This window comes from Paramisgurnus dabryanus, chromosome 7 (assembly GCF_030506205.2).
Source record: "Paramisgurnus dabryanus chromosome 7, PD_genome_1.1, whole genome shotgun sequence".
NCBI classification, from domain to species: Eukaryota; Metazoa; Chordata; class Actinopteri; order Cypriniformes; family Cobitidae; genus Paramisgurnus; species Paramisgurnus dabryanus.
The window spans coordinates 48,093,190-48,116,353 of record NC_133343.1 but is presented as its reverse complement, the minus strand read 5'-3'; the positions used below and the strand labels follow the sequence as shown (position 1 = coordinate 48,116,353).

General features: G+C 38.6%; 1 long non-coding RNA gene across 1 annotated transcript in view; it reads right to left on the bottom strand.

Moving 5' to 3' along the window:
• Nucleotides 1–14,909: 14,909 nt before the first annotated feature.
• The window catches only part of LOC141282430 (uncharacterized), a 71,810-nt gene continuing 63,555 nt past the window's right edge, over nt 14,910–23,164 (bottom strand). Inside the window, exons 3-4 of the long non-coding RNA XR_012337089.1 lie at nt 15,400–15,566; nt 14,910–15,107 (exon numbers count right to left, since the gene is read on the bottom strand). This is a non-coding gene — a long non-coding RNA (uncharacterized lncRNA). The remainder of the gene's footprint in view (nt 15,108–15,399; nt 15,567–23,164) is intronic.

The following is a 23,164-nucleotide window of genomic DNA, read 5'->3' as shown; positions in this document are numbered from 1 at the left end:
AAATTATTTGTGTTGATACGGAACTCCGAACTGAACTAAATTGTTTTTATTGTAAAACTGATCAGAGTGAAAAAATTTTTGAAATCATTGAATTTTGTTGTTAAATAAAAGGTTGAGGATTCCTTTAACGCATTAGGCGTTATAAAATACCAACTCGGGTTGAAGCCCGTAGGGGGTTGAGAAACCATTGGGTGGAGGGCCCAGGAACCATCTAATTGAGTACAGTATTAAATTTAAGGGTTGAGAAACCTTTAGGTGAAAGGCCTAGGAATAATCTAATTGAGTACAGTATTAAATTTAAGGGTTGAGAAACCTTTAGGTGAAAGGCCTAGGAATAATCTAATTGAGTACAGTATTAAATTTAAGGGTTAAGAAACCTTTAGGTGAAAGGCCTAGGAATATTCTAATTGAGTACAGTATTAAATTGAGGGTGTGGAAACCTTTGGGTTAAAGGCCCAGGAAATTCCATTGTGTACTTGATTCTGCAGTTATATTTGGGTATATTTCATTTTGACATTGTATATATAGAGGAATTGTATTTACAGTTGTATAAAGAATGGCTGAATTTCAGAAAGAGTGTGATGAGTATGGGTGTCAGCCAGTGTATGTGCAATGGCAAAAAAATAGTTAAATTGATGATGGCCCAAACTGATCCTAAAGATGTTAAGAAAAGACAAAAAGAGGTTGCATTAGTTAGGGGAAGTTGACAGTGGTGCAGCTGCAAAGCAAAAGGAAGTTAAACAAGGAAACAGTCAGCCAGACTCAAGTGTGACACTTACGGCTCCTCCTCCAGTTCCACCCCCAGTGAAATCGATCTACCCCTCCTTGCCCACACCTCCTCCTTATGAGAAAGCCAAAGCCCCAATGCAACAGCCTGTTTTTCAAATCAATAGCGGTGAATTAAATGTAGATGTAGATTTTATTTGTGTGAAAATGTAGTGTGTCTGTGATATAATGAGTCTGTTAAAACCATAAATGGGATTAAGCAAAATCTAGCAGAAAGACAGAAGCGAAGCTTTGAAAGAAAAAACAACAAATTAGAGAAAAAGAGTAGAAACCAAGTTATTAAAGGTGGAAATATAGATGAAAAATAAAAAAAGGACAGAAAAATTATTAAAAGGTGAATGACATAGATAAATTATACAAAGATAAATTGTTACAAAATGAAGAGGAGTCTTCATCTGATGATGGAAGGTGGTCACAAAATAAATTTTATTTTAAATCAAAAGGCAATATTTTGCATGAGTCAAGCTGAAACCTTGTGGGCTGATCATTCCCATCCTTTGACATTCAAGAAAGTGAATAAAAGCTGGCAATGAAAAGACAATGGCAAAAACTGTGTGTGACATCAAAGTGTTGGAGTTGCAAAGAGAGAAGTAACTCATAAACTGGACTGCGGACACATCCTATATGAATGGGACTATATGAAGCAGTGAAGGGGGCACTGCACAATGTTCAGAAAAAAAGACTGAGTGGAGTCCAGAAAGACTCACAAAGACAATACTGTTCTTGGAGGCAAGAGAAACTGGACAATACTTCACTGGACACTGAACTTTTTCATCTTCATACGAGCCTTTGAGTGAAAAAGGGGAAAGAGTAAACAGCCGTTCAATGTTTAGTAAAGACCTTGTTACTGTAGGGACAAAGACAATCTTTATGAGAAAATCAGCTAGACACATTTAAAGGCTGATCAAGAACTTTGTTGTTAGGTGTGACTACCTGTTCTGAAATCAAATCAGACTCCTATTAATCTGACAGGAAGAAATGAATAAATGAATTTGGTATCTACAGAGGAAGTCAGAACTCCACTGATGGTACTGAGCTAAAAAGCAAAAATAAATGGCATAGAACAGCTATGGCAGAAAGGAAATTAAAATAGATAAAAGAAATAAATTGAAAGCAAAAAAGAACACCATAGAACACTATAGAAGGTAAACAAGAAAAGCTGTGAGAATAGAAAATAACTGATTATTGTGACAAACTTTGTATTTAAGGAAATTGCCAGCCCATACATCATATATGTGCATGAAGGTGTTCACATGGCAGATCTAATCACTGAGGGTGAGCCACATGATTGCATACCATTGACTGATATAAAAATTATTGTTATTATAATTAATTTTAATTATTATACCATTGACTGAAAAAGCAAACAAATTGAGAGATGGTTTGTTCGCGGTACCACTGACAACTCCCCAACCGGTAATCACACTGTTTACAGATGGTTGTTGTTTTAGAGCATCAGATGGTTCGCTACAGGCAGGCTTTGCTGTGGTTGTGCAAGTTGAGGGTGATTTTGTAACAAGACTGAGTGGTAGATTGAAAGGTAAACAGTCAGCACAGAGAGCTGAAGTGACAGCTGTTATCAAAGCCTTGTACTACACTGGTGAAGAGAGGTTGATTGTTTATAGTGACTCTGCATATGTGATTGGTGAAGTATATATGGAACTGCCATATGGCAGATAGGTGGGTTTGAAACCAGGAAAGGCCGGCCTATAACAAATGCTAGCGAAGCCTGAGACATGCTACAGGCTGTGAAGGTACCTAATGAAGTGGCTGTTGTCAACTGCCTAATAAACCACTTAAATCCCCAACCATGGTTTCCCAAGACAAAGTTAGATCTGACAAAATTGACAAACACGCACTGGAATTGAAATATAGTTTCGGGGCTGCTTATCACCCCAATGTTAGAGCAAAGCTGAAATATTGAACCTGACTTTGACATTAAAACTTGACTTGACAAAATCTGTGCACAGACAAAAATAACATGGCTTGAGGCATTACCAATTGCATTAATGTCTATTCGATCTTCTGTTAACAGGATTTCTGGTTTCACAACCTTTGAATTGCTTACAGGTCGTCAGTTTCCAGGCCCACGGAACGCCTTGGTGTAGGATCCAATCCTGCCACTACCTAATGATGTTTATTTCTACAAACTAACTGCTCTGATTAAACATTTTTCCTGCCAGGCTACCGCACAACGAAATTGTGAGAACGACCCAGCTGTTACAGATGATGATTGGGTTTCTAACAGACACATGTGTGGACCTGAGGACTCAGGTCCAAGAGAGGGAGAGTGTTGAAAGTGAAAGTGAATCAGCTGGAATACAGAGAGAACAAACAGGAAGTGAAACATCAGTGGTAACACATCAGTGGTAACACTCACACAACACCAACAACAAAGTCAACAAACACTCTGTAAAATTGTGCATAAAAAAGGTGACATTTTTTCCAGCCCAGCAACGGAACCTTTAGCAAACTGTGTAAGCGCAGATTGTGCATATGGAGCAGGTATAGCCGTACAAATCAAGGCAAAGTACGGTACACAAAAGGTTGTAAGTCAAAACAAACACACAGGTGAATGTGCAGTTACCCATGAGGACGACGGCAGATTGATTTTTCATTTAATAACAAAACAAAATTGTACCGATTTACCAACATATGAGAATTTTACCTACAGCCTCAGATGTATGAGAGAGTGGTGTGAGAAAGAAAACATAACAAGTGTATCCACTCCCCGGCTGGGGTGTGGCCTGGATAAATTGGATTTCCACAAAGTGCTGGAAATCCTGACAGAAGTGTTTAGAGACCTGAATACCACAATTGCCATATATTCATTATAACCTGATTAACATTTTAATGCTTAAGAGTTTTGAGTTTTCTATAATTATTACATTTTACATTACTGTTGATTTTCTTAAAGTTTCGTATAATATTATAGTTTACGTTTCCTGTGTGGATTCGAGTCCACAAGAATGAAGTTGTACAGAACCTCGAGGATGGAGAAGAAAATGTGTGACCTCTTTCAGAGGTCAAGAGAGGGAATTGTGGGATTTTTATGTTGTTTTATTATAATTGTCATGTTATAATTCATATGTGCCATTATGCTTTCTGTGCTGAGATATGTGAGAGACTGTCTGTGTGTGTGAAAGTTGAGAGGCTGTGGTTTCGGTTGGGGGAGAAACAGCATATGCTGAGGAATGTACGTCTGGAAATTGTTAAGATAAGAGAGAGGCCTGAGGGGGAAAAGCAAACAGGCAACCATGTTATTAACCAATGCTTTAATATTCACAGGATAAAATATGCAATGTATTTCTTACTTAATCAGTATTAATCATTGAATAATTGATGTAATAAATATAAGATGTTGTCTTTGATAAATGTGTATTAACCAATGAAATGAAGGTTGCATACAGAATAACCTAATGGGGGCATGGCAGCTCAACCTTGAAGAACAGAATCTCCTGTGCTTGTTCTTTGTGTGTGTGTGTGTGTGTGTTTTCTTCCCTAACAGATGGTTTTTAATAATGATTAAAATGTTGGCTTAGAAGTAGTATTGCAGTAAAAGATTTAAGATGTGTTTATCTATCTAAAGAAGTTAATGTGTGCCTTATTCATATAACCAACTTTACGAATAATGAAATGATGTCATGATATTGAAATATGTTTTACATAATAATCACTTTCATCTTACAGCTTATGTTTTTTATAAATGAATGTTTTATTAATGATTTGTTTTTAAGAAAGCATTATAACATGCTATGTGAAGTCAACCATATGTGAAGTGGAGGAGTACTAGGGAGGAACTGCAGGGCTCCCAGGGATGAGCGGAGAACAGTTTGTTTTTTCTTTGTCTGTGTGTGTGTCTGTCTTCACCGGCAGGCTGAAATTGGGTGTGGTGAGGGAGTCAGATTCACGAGGAAGAGCGGCCTTTGTGGGTGGAGATTCTAAGAAGAAGATCGACGTCACATATTTTATAAATATGCATGTTACTTCCTGAGCTGGTTGTTCGCCGCTTGAGACGACCCAGCGAGCTGTAAAACTTTTTCATATCTGATCAATAAATATTTGAACTTAGATATTTGTATTTTGTGCCTTCCCTCTAAATTATGAACATGCAATGGACGCCTTAAAGTCCAACACGGCGCAAACCATACCTGATGCTATTTTGCAGTTTCAAAAAACAATTGCGCCACTGACCAAAAAAAACTAGTTTAAAGTCAGTGGCGTGTTGCGCGTGGTTCATTATGCTATTTTAATGTATAGCGTGCACAACGTGCTCACAATTTGCTTATCTAATCTACACAGATGCAACAGTTATTTTTGCAAATCATAAAATGTTACAATAAAAAATATTAACACATGAGATAAGGGGAATCATAGTGGTGAGCATTGTGGTGATAGTTTTTATTTATTGTGTGGCTGCGTTAAAAACTTCTCATGCAAATAACGATTAAAATATTTTCATAAGTTTGTTGTGTGGCTGTATTATGTTTATTTTATGTAAATAATAATTAAAATGTTTTCATAAGAAACCTTAATGTATGTGAACTTGATTTGTAAGTGTTCTTTTGGGTTGGACCTTGCTTGCGTTTCTTGGATCCGATTTCAAAGCCCCCAAACCCTTTCAGCGGTGAGGGTGGACGCAGATCTGTGTAGAGGCAGATCCCCCCCATTACACGGTGTGCCCGTTTTATGCTGGCAAGCTTGGGATTCCTAGCCTGACTACGTCAGACTTTGTACTTCCGCTAAATTTCATTACGCTTCTGTACTCAGTCTGAGATACCTCCCATTCAAACCGTTTTCCTCAGGTCTCAAAACAACCGGCGAATCAATGAACAGAGGGCGGGCTGAGAGCCGTGACGTAGACGCTAAGCGCCGAATGTACGGTTGTAGTTTGTAGTGGACATGGAGGCACAGAAAGCTATTTGCTCTGTTGTGGAGAACCGGCACTTGCCAACTTAATCCCGAACAAGAAAAGTGTTTGTTAAACATTTTGAATGGAGATTATGTTGTTGGCCTACTCCCGACAGGTTTTGGGAAAAGTTTATTTTATCAACTATTATCGATCGTCAGCGAGAAACTGTGTGCAGCACAGCTTGACGTGCACAACAATCGAGATATCATGGAAGGAAATTTCATTGTTCACAGTTAATGGTGGAGGACGCGTGGGCAAACATTCTTTGGTGACGTTCCTGATTAACCAGAAAAAAAGGTAGGAAGATTTAATTTACATATGGTTATGGCCGTCTGGTGGAAGAGTTTGAGAGGAGAGAGGGGCGTTCATCCACTTAGACGTGAGTGGAAAGACACCGTAAGGATAGTGTTCAACTAGCTCTGGCCCGATTTACTTTACATAATCTGCAGAAGTCGTTCATAGCCATGTTAACTTCGGTATTTCGCTCGATGGGTTTGTTTTCACATCATGCGTGTGTTTTACAGCAGAAATTTGATGCGGCTGAGCTGGCGCATAACGCACATCATATCCAAACGTTATGTGATTGGCTTACGTTTAGACCAATGATTTTAAACTTCAGACAAGCCCCTCCCATGAGAAGGAAAACGATTGTCAATTATGCCCAGCCAGACTCTGTCTATGAAGCGAAGCAAAATAGCAGAGGATGGTTCTACCAGGCTATGGGATTCCCCCGTCTCCTGACATCATTGTAGAGCTTGGCACAACGATGGGGATGCCAGCTGATGGGTTGGATGAGACAATTGTGGAAATTTCCTCTCACGCCTGTTTAACCTACGCTGATTTGGGCGGGTTTCTCCTATCCCCATACAAAACAACTTCTCTGTCTTTGACTGCTCTTACAAGAACTTCGGTCTCAACGGCTGTGAACCGCTCCTGGCGTGCGCCTGGTAAATCCGTCATAATAATAGCAACCCGCCATGAAACTTGCGCCCTTGCGTTTAAAGGGAATGTTGGATAGCGTTCTGATTGGTTTATTTGACGTTACGCCCAAACCACACCTATGAATAATGAACCTACTTCAGACCAACCCCTTATTGATTTGCGCCTGGTGCAAGAGTTATTTCTCCCGCCGGGAAAATAGCAACAGCGCCCAAAATCCGCCCACAAAGTCACTTGCGCATTGCGCTTCGCACTTGCGTTTCAGATCGTTAAAATAGGGCCCAATGTGTTTTGTAACAATCTGTATTTTTGCATTTGTCTTTGTTTACAGCTGCCAACATGGCAATTATAAATGCTTACTAAGTTCAAAAGTGACAATGCGAATAAAACCTGAACATATAAAGAATTTAACATTACTGTTAACACAAGATGAAACAACTGCACAATTAAATGAGCAACTGAGAAACATGTACTCTACTCAGAAAATGTTAACTCACATCAATTGTTCGATATATCGCATTGGATTGTCAAATGCATTTTATCAATAAAGCTGGTTCGGTGATTAGTAGTTACTGACAAGCTAGGCAATATCTTGTTCATAATCGCAGGCGATTTGTCCATAATTATGAACACGATATTGCCTAGATTGTCGGTGAACTATGGCTCTGTTTTGTAAATGCCACTCCATCTGAAAACAAGTAATGGCGATATACTACTAATCACCGAACTGGCTTTAGTGATGAGATGCATGTGACAATCCCATGCGATATATCAACCTGCACTAATCGTATGCACATTTTGTTCATAAGTGTAAACATGTTCAATTAAACATCAACAATCAAACTTAAACAAACACAAAGGGATTCTAAAAACATTTTGAACCACCTCTGCACAGAAAAGGTTCATACACTCTGTAAATTGTATGCTCGATTTGGTCATAACTGTAAACATGTTCATAAAACATGAGCAATAAAAAAAATTGAAAAATAACATGACCTATGCTCAGGGAAGTGCAAACATGACAATTCTTATACAGCTTAAACAAACACAAAGGGATTCTAAAACCATTTTAAACCACCTCTGCTCAGAAAAGTTTCATACACTTTGTAAACATATGCTCATTTTGGTCATAACTGTAAACATGTTCAATTAAACGTGAGCAATAAAACATTATGAACTGACCTCTGTGTGAAAACATAACTCCAAAACAACTAAGTCATGAACACAAAGATTTCTGTAAACATTTACATGAGATGTGCATATACAGTCTAAGTGAAGAGTTTTGTCTTCAGCGCTTGTGCTTTGGCAGACAGTTTTTTTGGGTATAGCTCTAGGATCACTTTCTGGAGCACTTCAAAAGTGTAACGAAGATCCTTTGGGTAGATAAGATTCAAAGAGTATATCAGTCCAAGAAGAATGGCTGTAGCCAATGCTACATTACCTACTGTAAACCGAAGAGCACCACCACACCTTCCAGCACAATGCCAACATCTTCAGGCTCATCTTTCGCATCTGCAAATTCATTCTTTACCACATAGATGCCCAAAACGGTCTTCTTGATGTCTGCCTCAGCGCTCTCAGATTCAACATCCTTCAGGAATAAAAAAATAAAACAAGATACAATTACATTCTGTTGCATATAAAAAATGAAGACTTAAAACTGTTACTATACAGTATGTGACTGGTATTCGAACTGGTCAATCTGTCCTGTAAAAGAATCAAATGCAGTTGCCATACCCTAGCATTTAGACAAAACATCAGAAATTACCAGGCTGTAATGATACTCATTAACCCTTGTGCATTGTTCAAATTTACTACCCTTTTTGTAGCCCGACTGATATGGTTATTTTTTTGGCAGATGTCGATACAGATATTAGGGAGTAAAAAAGACAGATAACGATATATTGGCCGATATTCTATTTGTATATTATAGTACGCTACACAAATACTACAGTATATTATACTACAGTAATGTACATAGAAAACACTATAAACATTAACAGAATATACCATATATAAGTAAATAAATTTTTTGCAATGATCACCTAAATGTGGTGATCAAACACTTATTATCGATGTGACAAAGATATGTAATATAGGCAGGGTGTTGAACAATAAACTTTATTATCCAAAATCAGTCTGATATCATTGCACTAAACCGTAAACTTGACTTAATATTAGTGCTGCCTCACAATAGACCTTTCTCACAGTAACCGGAAATACGTAATCGTCGTGTAAGCGGAGTTCCTGTCAAGCGTCAACACACTAGAAAAACATAAACCCGGGCAAGTTTAAAATGGATCAAAGAGTCTACACAACTTCGTTAACGGATTTGCCAAATATTTCATTTGCTGATGTGACACAACTAATGGAGGAAAACTTTTTCCATGAAGAATTTGTCCATAAATTTCTAGTTAAGTAGAGAGCGAGTCTAACTGTTACTGAACTGTTAACTAAAACGACACATTATAAGTCTCGCCGGATAGCCTGAATCCATTTCTGTCTAACTTCACCATCAACAGGGAATTGATGGAACAGATACGACTTTTTACATTGCCTTGACTGCGGAGGAAGTAGATTTCCGCGACGATTGCGTATTTCCGGTCATAAATACGGAAGTTGTGAGAAAGGTCTATTCGTTGCGACTAATCATTTGCAGAATAAAAGTTTTGGTTTACATGATGTGGGTGTACGGTGTATAATAATTATGTATAAATACAAACACACACATGCATGTATATATTTAAGAAATATTTGCATGTGTATATGTGTAGTTTTATTTATAAATATAAATATTTATTATACAAATATATTTTTTCTTTAAATTTTACATGCATGTGTATGTATTTATTTATACATAATTATTATACATAGTACACCCACATATATTATGTTAACAAAAACTTTTATTCTGCAAACGATTATTCACCGTGAGGCAGCACTACTTAATATAAATTACTTCTTTCATTTATTTTGGAGAAAAAAAAGAAGAAACTGAGCAAAAACAATAGGGCATATACACACACATATATATTAGTGCTGGGCGATAATTCAATACCGATGATTTTACTGACACACACACACACACACACACACACACACACACACAAAATCAATAAAACAGTGTGCATCTGAACAGCACTGAAGATGACCTGGACTAAGCTTAACTCTTGTATCATCAACAAATCACGGTTGATTCTTGACAGCTCCAGTTGTCTTTCTGCCCACTGGCTAATAAATCCTCGTGCCCTTTAACTCTTTCACCGCCAGCATTTTTAAAAAAAGTTGCCAGCCAGCGCCAGCGTTTTTCATGATTTTCACTAAAGTTTAATGCCTTCCAGAAAATGTTCTTCTTTAAATATATAAACATACAATATACCAAATGAAAGAACAGACCCTCTGCTTTCAAACAAAAAAACCTGTTTCATCCTACCTTTAGTGGTTCTTTTGCAATCAGCTTTTGAATATGGGTAGGTTTTTGCAAAAACACCATATTTTGAGCAAAAAGCAGAGATAATTCCATTTTTATGACGGATTTTTCATAGAGATCATATTCAGAGCGATCTTTAAAACAGACACGGACATGCAGCAGCTTGCCATAGGGCAATACTTCCGGTTTTAAAAAGTTGCGGAAGGGCGCCACCTGGTGGATAATAGCGGTATTGCGGAAAGACGGAAAATCTCGTCATTGGCGGGGAAGCGTTTTCTCTTAATTGACGAGATATCTCGTCAATGGCGGGGAAAGAGTTAACATGGTGTTTTTTTAAATGTTTGATTGCGTTTGTTGTGTTGTACGACGCGAGGGAGCTTCCGCCTCTCTGAATAACGGCTTTGCAAACATTGCATTTTGCCGTCTTGCTTTGCGGTGTTTCCCAGGTAAAGAATTTCCACACAGCGGACATGTTGTCTAGCCTCAGTCAGCTGGCTGCAAACTGCGGAATGGATTTCCTGCGTGGGGGCGTGTCTCATAACTGTGTCTCGTTGAGCCGTGCCTCCATTCAGGAAATCCATTCCACAGTTTGCAGCCTGCCGGCGGGAATCACTTTCGGAGTCATTTCAGCAGACAACGTTAAAGCGCAGACAGCTCGGATATCGGATATCTAAGCATGTTGGATCGGACAATCCGATACGTGAATTACGCAGGTATTGGTCCCGATACCGATACTGGATCGGATCGGCCCCATCCCTAGCTGCAATCCAAATTTCCCTACGGGGAAAAATAAATACTGAACTGAACTGTATGTCAGAAGTTTGGAATGTCACATTTTATTAACCTTTGTTTATGTTTCAACACATACATGCTTTACCAACAGAGAACAACAGCATTAAATGCTGACGTATGTGTGTTGGACCCAAATGCACATAAGTGAATCAAACTGATCCTACACATTTTATGTTTTTCATGTATAAACAATCAGGACACAGCTCATCACTTCAACAATTCTAAGCCAATGGTCTCAATATGCTCACATTATAGGAATACAAATGTGTTGTTCCATTGAGTTGGAATATTGTCTATGTTAAAACAGGTAAAAAAAATAATGTGACAGATTCTGTACTTTTGTATAATGTTCATCTTTTAATGTTTAGACATTACTTGATTCCACAGCAAACAGAGGAATACTTATGAAGGGTACTTATACAGTATGTATGTGTAAAACTGCAACATACACAAACAGTACAGAATAAAAAATACAAACACAGAATAGACAAGCATTTCAAATTAACAAATTAACTCTAGTCTCAATGTTGATGTAGCTTATAGCTGAAATATCAGACAAGTAAACTGACAAGAGTTTTGCATTCACTATGCATAAAGTTAGAATCTCCTAAGATGGTCTGCGGACATCGATAGTTTACACTTACATGATACAGACAAAGATTTTAGACAAAACTCATGTTTTCCTATGTTGTCATGTCACGTGTGTTTTGTGAGAAGCACTTACATCATACGGCAAAGTATACAGCGAATCAGACGTCAATCATCATCCATGAATTTTCTTCAATCTGTGCTACAGTGTTTCTGGAGGTTGCACACGTTTAACTGTGTCTGACGATGAACAGGTCGCGCGTATGTAATTGCAGGTACATGTGTCAAGTTTTGCTTTTAGTTAAAAGATTGGTAAATTCATATCCACGTCACCCAAAATTATGATATTATATATCATTATAAATGATGAATTATATTATGCGTGTTTCTACATAGGCTACGAGTAAAACAGCATCAGACGATTCAGTTTTTGCAGCGATCTGAACAATTCATTCAAACTGATTCGCGAACCAGTTCAAAACGTTTGGCCCACATTAGCTTTGTAAAGAATCGACTCAAAAGACTCATTTATTTGCAACACTTTGTAAGGATTCGACTCAAACGAGTCATTAATTTGCGAATGCCCCAGAAACACGAGACAGCAATTTAAAAATAAAATACAAATTTCTTAATTAATTAAAGTACAGTAAAGAAGGAACGCTGCACATTGTAAAAGAAGTAAAAGTAATTTAAAAAAAAATTCACCTCGAAAGGGCAACTTGAGTCGAGAAGGGCATATGGGCAGTTGCCCGGGCAACCTGAGCAACCCCTCTGTGCACGTCCCTGCAGTCCAGCACTGCTTTAATGTGTTAATTAAAAAAGCAAGATTTGAGGAAGAAGATACGCCTCTGCCTCCATCTACCGAGTCTTACCAGCCCGGCAGTTCCAGTGCTCTCTCTCGGTCAGTCTGACACAGGTTACCCGCCGATCTAACTGCAATTGATGAATATGGAAATCTCGCGAATATGTGCAATATCGCGCGAAATCTTACACGTAAACAACGTGTTGTTTGCGCGCAGAATACGTGTTGTTTGCGCGTAGAATACGCGTCATTTTTTCACACGTAAACAACACGTATTCTACGCGAATTCTACGCGCAAACAACGCGTATTCTACGATTTGTTTACGTGTGAAAATTCGCGCGATTTTGGCCCCCGTGGCAACATGACCAGTTTCAACGAGTGAGCCTGATGAGTTCCTATTGGTTGCTGGGCAGTAGGGTTAAACCATTACTGTAGGCTTAGGGGGTTCCCGTCCATTTCTAGGCTATGACACCAAAATGCAAGTAAAATGCTAAGGATCAACTTATTTCTTTGTGCTTTTTCCTTCTTACATGTAGGCTATAATGTAAAATACTGCAAATAAAATAACAGATTGTCTATACTTACACAAATTGCCCACCTTATTGGCAAGCACTATGTACATTAACAAAAACAACACTCACTTCTTTTATTAGGCTCAGTGGTGTGTGGTTGGTGACACCTGCATTTGGCGTGGTAGACCCAGTTTCACTTCCACCTTTTGCCAAGCAAGTTTTATTTTTGCTTTTGCTATCCCTGATCAGATTCCAAAAGCATACATATATATATATATATATATATATATATATATATATATATATATATATATATATATATATATATATATATATATATATATATATATATATATATATATATATATATAGTGGAAAAAAAGCACTTCACTGGTACTTCATAATATCTGGCAGGGTTTGCTTGTAAGTGTATATGGAGGGTTTTAAATGTCTCAGTAAAGACACGTTACTAAGCCTATTGCTTGCACATTTGGTGTATGTGCACTTGGAGATAACATTAATCAGAAATATAACATCAGTCAGTGACATGTAAGAGCCACCCTGTACTTGTTAGAAAGACACATGGATTTTTAACCATTTCAGTGGCTTGTGGTGGGCAAGCTTCTCTCTTTTTACTATCACAGATCAGATTAGAGAAATACATTTTCAATGCAAAAAAGAATTATGTCTAAAGTGGAAATAAAGTGCTTCACTGGTAATGAAGCGTTATCTGCTAGTCCTATTGTTTGTACTATAAGCACTCTTTCAGTTTGACCAATACCGTCTGTACAACAACTGCATAATGTTGTAAAGGGTGCAGGTATATATTAATAAAAATAAGCCACTACATGGTAGTACTATGATTGTGTTTAAATGTTAAAATATTTATATATAAATTTATAATGTATATATGTTATCAGTAGAAAAACTGTTTTTCTTTGGGAAAATTAAATGTCTTGAAAATGAATACAGACAGTTTTGTACACTTTCTTTATTGTCATCTGAACTTAGTTTATTTAGTTTGTAACTGCCGATTTAAAATGATGCACTGCAGCACACATAAGCATACATATATATTCACATTTAGAACATCAAGAAGGGTGTGACATAAGATTTAAAAACCAAACAATCAAACATTAGCATGTAGAACACCAATGCCCAGTTTGACAGATAAGGCTTAAGGCAAAACTAAAATGAATGTTTCAGCTGTCTTAACTGAAAATAACTTGCACTGAGATATCTGAAAGTATGTATTTGGAAAAATGTGTTATTAACCAACCAACCAAATTTGCATGCAAAACACCAAGTAATTAAACTAAGTTATCAAAATCTTGGAAAAATAGGCAGTATTTTGTGCTCTCAAACGGTGGTGGTATGTCTGCCGTCAAAGCTGAAACAACACCCACTTACTGTTTCTCAACTTTCAAATACCACTACAACCTGAATGGATGGTCACAATTGTGTTAGGGGCGGGGCCACGCTGGGTGGCTCAAGTGCATTATCGAGCAACCATTTTAGGACCATCTAAAATATCCTGAACTCAGAAATACACAATCTTTACTCTGCAATTCAGAACTACGTAGTTTACAGTCTTTGTTGTGTATTTCTGGAATACATTTTTTAAACATTTATAATGTGTTCAGAAACTATTTTTTAAAATTGACTTTACAGGGACTTAAGAAAACATTCAAATTTGTAAACATGTTAAGATTAAGTAGTTTCCATCACTGTGCCACAATGAGTTGGGACCTGAAACACGGTAGGTTCCTCGGTGCAGTCTTTGGGCCAACGCTCTCCGTGCAGCTCCAGTTGGGTTACTTGTTTAATAAAAACAAGAGAAAAATTATAGGTAAATTATAGCGGCTCAGATTAAACCGTACTAGTGAGCGGAGTAATAATGTAACGTAACTCTTTAAGTTAAGCTAATGTCTGCCGACCCCAAGGGGTTTAAAAAACTCCTAGGAAAAAACCCTTATAGGGGAAAAAGTCATTGGGAGAAAGAAAACTCTTGAGAGAGACCCAAACCTAGCTGATCCTAGAAAATATATACTATATATTGAATAGGCCTTCTATATTCTTAAAATGTATGGGAATTATTGTTAAAGGTTTAAATCATTTAAATTTAAAGTTAAAGTAAGTGGTTGGTTGTCACTGAGCAGAATTACGCGATCCAATAAAAAACTATACTATACGATTTATTAAGAATTAAAAAATTTAGTAATAAAGGGAAGCAGCAGGTGGTCGCTGGTCAGACATTGGCAGGGCATCACGATGATGGGAGGCCAGTAGATCATGGTGTGATGAGCTTCATGGCAGCAGGAACTGGGTCTGTTAGTCTCAGTGTCCTTGGGTTCGAGGACGAGACAAGGAAAGAGAAACAAAATCCTATTAGCATAAGTCATCACATATAATGCAAGTGTCATACAGTATAATGGATGAAAGTGTGCTCTGTTCCAGACAAGCTAACTATTGCGGCATACGTATATTTAATAGGCGAATTATGTGAATCCTTTGTTAAAGAGATATGTCTTTAATTTAGACTTAAATTGAACATTGTTGGGCAAAACATTCCCAAGCTTGGGACCTAAGTAGGTAAAAGTATTTACCGTCATGACTAGCCGTGACATTTACTCTAACCATACAGTCCAAGTCTCCTTCGCGGCACTCGAATATTTATAGCTGCAAGCCTGGACCGAACAGCATTTGACCCAATCTCCTAATTTTCTCCAACCAAATTCTGAACAATATCATAAAGTTGGGAATCTGAAAGGTGTGAATATCTCAAGACAGAAAGGTTGAACTCTCTAGGAAAGAAAAGAAAGATTTCATTGTAGGTATATTGGCTTTTTGATGAACATGACAAAAGAAACATCTGATACAGATAACTAGGACAGCTATAATAGAGAAGCATTTAAGACAAACTCCTTTCAAAGTGTTCTATGAAACGACTTTACAATTTATACTTTTAAATATCTTAAAAGCATGCTTTAACAATACTGTAATATATATGTATTGCAAAACTATAAAAATTATAGTTCTTTATAATTTTGCTTAAAATAATAAGAGGAGTTCATGTTCTCCAAATCAGCATATTACAATGATTTTGAGGGATCTTGTGACTAGGGGTGACCCCGAATAGTCGAAGATTCGATGCATCGATAGGAGAAGCCTGATTCGACTACCAATCTCACAGTCGAATCGTCAGAGATGTGTTATGAAATGAGGATCATTCAATTTTGGCCGTATATGGGTGCACAAATTATCTGATTTCACATATAACAGCTTTCTCACAATATATTAATATACTGCATATTATGATAATGCTGCAAATAATATGTGAAGTAGCAGCTTTCAATAAATATTTTTAAAATGCGTTTATAAATCCAACAACCCCTGTGTCCGGGCTACACGTGCATAAGAGGTTTCTATGTTAATAAACCCTTGCCTCTTTGTTTCTACATTTAAAAGACAAAGCTGGCAAATTATATTATGCCTTTCGTTCTTTTAATAATTTCTATATTTTTTATTTATAAATCACTTTGGGTTATCTGATTTAACTATTTGGCTTGTGTTTGGTTTCCGTGCACTGGAGGCATTTTGCATATTTGTTCTGCACTTTGTTACTTCTGACCTTATTTTATTTAAAAAATTGTATTTATTATAAACGTAAATTCTGATCTAATTTAAGTATGTAAATTTTGGATAGCTTTTCATTGTATGGATGTTGCGCTGTTGTGTGCTGGATATGCTTGTGCATGTTATTTAGCCGAACGGGCTAGGTGCTCTGCGTCTCATATTTAGGAGTTCATCAAACTAAACATTAAAAAACGAATGTTTTTCGACGAGTATAAGTTTTTAAAATGTATTTAAAACAAGAGGTGTTAAGACAGACACTGGGCTTGCTAGTGTCTTTGAGAGGTTGCTAGGTCGTTGCCATTTGGCAGAGACAGGACATCCGGTTTGTGACGTCATGCTGAACAGATCGTGCATCGTAGCTCCGTCGAGTTCATCATCTAAAAGCTTTTTTTTACCATCTTATTCCTATTTATATAATATAACTTATTAGTTTTACATAGGAATACTTTACCGTGACGATTATTGAGCAGTACTACCACGTGAAACTATTTATCACTAATAAACACCCAGTGTTAGCATATAGCCCGCTAGCATCCACACGGTGGAGGCTAAAGCTAGCATTTTCCGATCTAATGGCGGATTCATCTGATATATGCTTTTCTGACCTATCCTCACCTGAGCGGGAAGCTGTGGAGGAGTTGTTTCCCGTTTTAGCAGATCCAAGGCGAGGTACAGCGCCCACTTCACCCTGCCTTCCGACGTCCACAAGCGAGCAACAAACATGCATTCCACGCGATGCAGCTTCACGGACCGTGAACGACATGAAAGCGATCGGGAAGCTGTGGAGGAACCGCTGCCCGGCCTTCGCAGATTCGGCAAGCCAAACATCACCCTGGCCCCAGACAACCGAACACCCCACGCAATGCAGCTCCGGGGACCGCGTTCGGGTAAACGAAGACGCCATCGCCCAGCATGAAAGCGGTAAGACTCCGCTTGTTATTGTAACATGTACTACTTGTCACATGTATAGTTTAGCTTCTGCTGTTAGCATAGAGGGGTTTACATGCACTAAGTGTATTGAAGTATTAAGGTTAACTGAGAAGGTTGCTGAACTAGAATCGCGCATCCGAACGCTAGTTGAGGATAGCAAAACCGCTAATGTTACTGTCGCAAATAATCTATCGAGCGAAAAGACTAATGGCTCGGTTCCGACATCAGATGCTAATATAAATATTACAAATACTGTATCGAGCGCGCATAGTGTTTATCAAAATACACATGGCTCGGTTCCGTCATCAGAGTCAAGTCGGCGGTCAAACTGGGTGACTGTTAGGCGGCATAGTCATATAAGGCGTCCTTCTAAGACCCATAACGTAACGACAATTTCTAACAGATTCGATCCCCTAAGGAGTATACCAGCTGAAACACCTTTTAAAAGTGCCCTGGTCATTGGAGATTCTATACTCAGGAACACTAACATTGAGGCACCAAACACCATAGTCGACTGTATACCGGGAGCCAGAACGTCTGACATTAGATCCAAACTTAAAGTGCTGGCTAATGCTAAGCGGAAGTTTTCTAAGATTGTTATTCACGCCGGCACGAATGACACTAGGCTCCGCCAGTCGGAAATCACCAAAGATAATATTAAGGAGATGTGTGAAATTGCAAAAACAATGTCAGACAATGTAATATGCTCTGGTCCCCTCCCCGCCTACCGGGGAGATGAAACACATAGTAGATTAGTGTCTCTCAATGGATGGATGTCAAAGTGGTGCCCTCAGCATAACGTAGGGTTTATAGACAATTGGAAGCATTTCTGGGGAAGACCATTTCTCTTAACCCGAGATAGCCTTCATCCGTCATCGGAAGGAAGTGCTATACTCACAAAAAATCTGATCAATAGTCCTAATTCTGATATAGTCTGACTATCCAGGGCCCAGGTCAGGAAACAGACGGATCGGCTTAACCGTCCATCTGTTAGCTGCCGTGATATGTCAAGACCACTTATATCCCAGCACTTCGAGTCAATCTTACCGAAATATCAGCACATTTCAACTGTATCTATTCCCCGAACAAATAAATACAGGGCACCGCTTGTTACATCTGGTACAAATCTGATTCAAATAAAATTAGAAAACAATACATTAACAGATGAATCTCGAATCTTAAAATTCGGCCTTCTTAACATTAGATCGCTTACCAATAAAGAACCTATTGTCAATGAAATCATTACAGACCAAAACTTAGATGTACTCTGTTTAACAGAAACCTGGCTTAAAGCAGACGACTACATTAGTTTAAATGAATCCACCCCACAAGACTATTATTATAAACACGAACCTCGATTAAAGGGGAGAGGGGGTGGTGTAGCTACAATATACAACACAATTTTTAAAGTAAACCAAAAATCTGAGCTAAAATTTAAATCATTTGAAGTAATGTTGTTAAATATGGAAATAACTGATCGTAACCACAAACCGCTTTCTTTTGCTTTAGCGACAATCTATAGACCACCGGGCCACCATGCAGATTTCCTTAAAGAAATAGCAGATTTCCTATCTGAGCTTGTAGTCACTGTAGATAAAGCTCTTATTGTTGGTGATTTTAATGTCCATGTGGACAACCCAAAAGACGCATTAGGACGTGCGTTTATAGATGTTCTAAATTCTCTCAATATTAGACAAAACGTGACAGGGCCAACGCATACTCGTAATCACACATTAGACTTAATTCTGTCACTCGGACTCAATATTAATGACGTCGAAATATCACCTCAGAGTGATGCAGTTTCTGACCATTACCTTGTGTCATACACTGTACTTCTAGATAGGATCACTCAATCTACAACATGCTACCGACTAGCCAGAACAATAATTTCCACCACTAAAGATAGCTTTATTAGCACTCTTCCAGACCTGTCCCAAATGAAACATGTAGCAGATAACTGTGACGATCTAGATATTGAAATAGAAAACCTAAACAATGTCTGTTCTAACACATTGGATGCCGTTGCTCCCATTCGAAAAAAGAGATTCAAAGAAAAACCGCCAGCTCCATGGTATGACCATCACACAGCAGCCCTTAAAAAGGCAGCTAGAAAAATGGAAAGAAACTACCGAAACACAAAGTTAGAGGTATGGCATTCAGCATGGAAAGAGAGTGTTCAACACTACAGACAGGCTATTAAAACCGCCAGATCTACATATCTTAGCAAGCTTATAAATGAGAATCATAATAACCCTCGTTTCCTCTTTAGCACAGTTGCGAAACTGACTAGAAACAAAGAACAAACAGAAACCAATAGTAAACTTCAACACAATAGTAACGACTTCATGAACTTCTTTTCTAACAAAATTTCGGCTATTAGGGAAAACATCGTAGCTACCCAGGCAGCCACCACTCTACCCATTAGTTCACTTAACACTAGACTACCATACGAACATCTTGATTCATTTAAACCTACTACAATAGATGAGCTCTCTAAACTAGTCACATCATCCAAATCATCATCCTGTATATTAGACCCCGTTCCCACAAAACTACTTAAAGAAGTATTCCCTGTAGTGTCAACCCCGGTTCTAAATATCTTTAACTCATCGCTAGAAATAGGATACGTTCCAACAGCTTTCAAACTAGCAGTTATTAAACCGCTGATTAAAAAACCACAGCTTGACCAAGGAGAACTTAATAACTTTAGACCAATCTCAAATCTCCCTTTTCTTTCGAAAATATTAGAAAAGGTAGTGGCAAGCCAGTTACGCACATTCTTGACAAATAATAGTACATATGAAAAGTTCCAATCAGGATTCAGGCCCCACCATAGCACAGAAACAGCGTTGCTTAGAGTTACAAATGACCTCCTATTAACATCCGATCGTGGTGAAATCTCAATTCTTATATTACTAGACCTTAGTGCAGCATTTGACACAATAGACCACAGAATCCTACTCAATAGACTAGAAAACTATGTTGGTATCAGTGGTCAGGCGCTAGCCTGCTTTAGGTCATATCTAACCAATCGCTATCACTTTGTTTATGTAAATGAGGAAGAGTCATATCACTCCCTGGTTAAATACGGTGTACCGCAGGGATCAGTTTTAGGTCCTATCCTGTTCTCGTTATACATGTTACCCCTAGGAGACATTATCAGGAAACATAACATAAGTTTTCACTGCTATGCGGATGATACCCAGCTTTACATCTCCTCGCATCCCAGCGAAACACACACGTTTTCTAGGCTAAAAGACTGCATTAGCGATGTTAGTGACTGGATGGCACATAACTTTCTTAAGCTCAACTCCAATAAGACAGAGGTACTTATTATTGAACCAAATCGCTACAAACATAATATGTCAGATTACAAATTGCACATAGATGGCTGTACTGTGGTGCCATCTTCCACGGTTAGGAACTTAGGTGTGATGTTTGTAGCATGCCCCCCGAGACAGAGAAGAAACCTTTACTGATGGTTTTTATGATGCTTTAATCCTTTGTTAAACCTTTTCCGTTCATCACATCACCAACGTAAGAGCTGCAATTTACATAAACATACGATTTATTAGCTAACACGGTTCAAAATCCGCTAGCTTTACATGTGTGCAAAAGAACACATTAACAGACGAAATATGCATTTGTCAAACTATTGAACATACCTTTTGCCTCTTCTGAGGGGCTGCAAGCATAATACATGTATATTTTATCATCCAGTGTCGATGAACGCTATCGTTACACTAAAACTGCACTAACCCGAGCGCGCGCTCCACTCAAACCCAAACACAAAGCGCGAAGCTTAACACCGGAAGTTAAAACATTGCACTTTAGAATTTCAAAATAAGAGACAAACACATTTCCTACAAAATATACTGAATGGTTATTTACACTCCCACAAAGTTATGCGTTTTGTTATATCAGTATAACCACAACGGAGAATTTTCAACAACAAATAACCATTTCTCTTAATTAGTTTATGAACATTCTAATATCAGTATTAATACTACTGCGTTGACCCTTGTTATTCAGTTTTTTATCTCCAAAGGAGATTTTCACTCGTCTCACGAGTCCGTCCTTGCCTTGAACAGTCTCCAGGACCCTGGCAAGTTTCCACTCACCTCTGGGTGACAGTTCATCAATGTCCAGCACAATGTCACCTTCTGTTATATTCCTTTTTGGTAAGTGCCAGCGCTGTCTAGCAATAATGTTGTGCAAATATTCACGCCTCCACCTGCACCAAAACTGTTCAGTCAAAAACTGCACGCGACGCCATCTCTTTGCTCCATAGAGGTCCTCCATTGGAAAGGCACCAGGTGGGGGCAGAGTTGTGCTGGATTTCATGTGAAGCAGGTGGTTAGGGGTAAGTGGTTCCAAGCTGTCAGGGTTGTTAAGGTTGTCTACAGTCAGCGGGCGACTGTTAACTATGGCCATAGCTTCATAAAATAAAGTCCTTAGTGAAGCATCATTTAGTCTACCATGCGCCAGTGACAGAGTAGTATTCAACACACTTCTGACAGTCCTTATCTGGCGCTCCCACACTCCGCCTGCGTGACTGGAGTGGGGTGCATTCATCACAAAGTCACACTGGTTTTGAGACAGGTAAGTGCTCAGTCTTTCAGTGTCCAGTTCACTAAGAGCAGCTTTAAACTCATTCTTTGCACCGACAAAGTTTGTTCCCTGGTCACATCTGATTTGGCGAATCGAACCTCTGATAGCAATGAAACACCTTAGTGAATTAATAAATGTGTCAGTGGATAGGTCCTCTAAAAGCTCAATGTGAATGGCTCGTGAGCAAAAGCATGTGAACAAAAGTCCATATCGTTTGTGTGTTTTTCGGCCTTCTGTAGTTGCAAAAGGGCCAAAACAGTCCATACCGCAGTATGTGAATGGTGGTGAGGGCTCTAAGCGTTCTGCAGGTAGGTCGCTCATTCTCTGACCCTCCGGAGCCTTGCGGAGTCTACGGCAGATGACACACTGACGGATAAAAGAAGCAACGGTTCTGCTCATGCCTGGGATCCAGTAGCCACTGGATCTGATTTCGTTTGTGGTGAAGCCCTTTCCTTGATGTTTTACTTTATTGTGACAGTGAGCTATTATGAGTTTGGTCACATGATGTTCCTTTGGAATCACAATGGGGTGTTTGATTGATGAAAGTCTCCCTCCTACCTTAACGAGACCATCTGTGTCCCTGAAAATGTCTAAGTGGAACAGTTTGTTGCGATGTGGGAGCTGGTTGCCTTTGTTTATTAGTTTTATCTCCTTTTCATAGGTTTGTCTTTGAACATCCTGTAAGATGACACGTACTGCACTTTCTTGTTCACTCACTGTAGCCGGCGCATCTGATTTGACTTTCTTGGCCCTTCTGATGAGACGTGCTACAGCTTTGACTGCCTTGGACCATGATGAAAACTTGGACAAACGTTCTGAAAGGCTGAAAGTCTCCGTAACTTTGGTTAACATTGTTTGAATTTTTTTGACTTCAGGATCTCCAAGAGACAGTTCTAACTCTACACTTTGTGTTGCGGGCAGGTCTTTCTCCCAAAGAAAAGAGGGGCCGGTGAACCAGTTAGAAGAGAGAAGCTCGGTGACAGATTTACCCCTAGATGCCATATCGGCTGGGTTCTCTTCAGATGGCACGTAAAACCATTGCTGAGGTTGTGTACTTTGGCGAATCATTTGGACCCTATTCGCTACAAAGGTATGAAAACGACGTGCCTCATTGTTTACATAGCCCAAAACTACCTTAGAATCTGTCCAGAAATACTCTTTGACTTGAGCATAGCAGAGTTCTTCTCTCAACATGTTACTAATGGAGACTGAAACTACAGCTGCA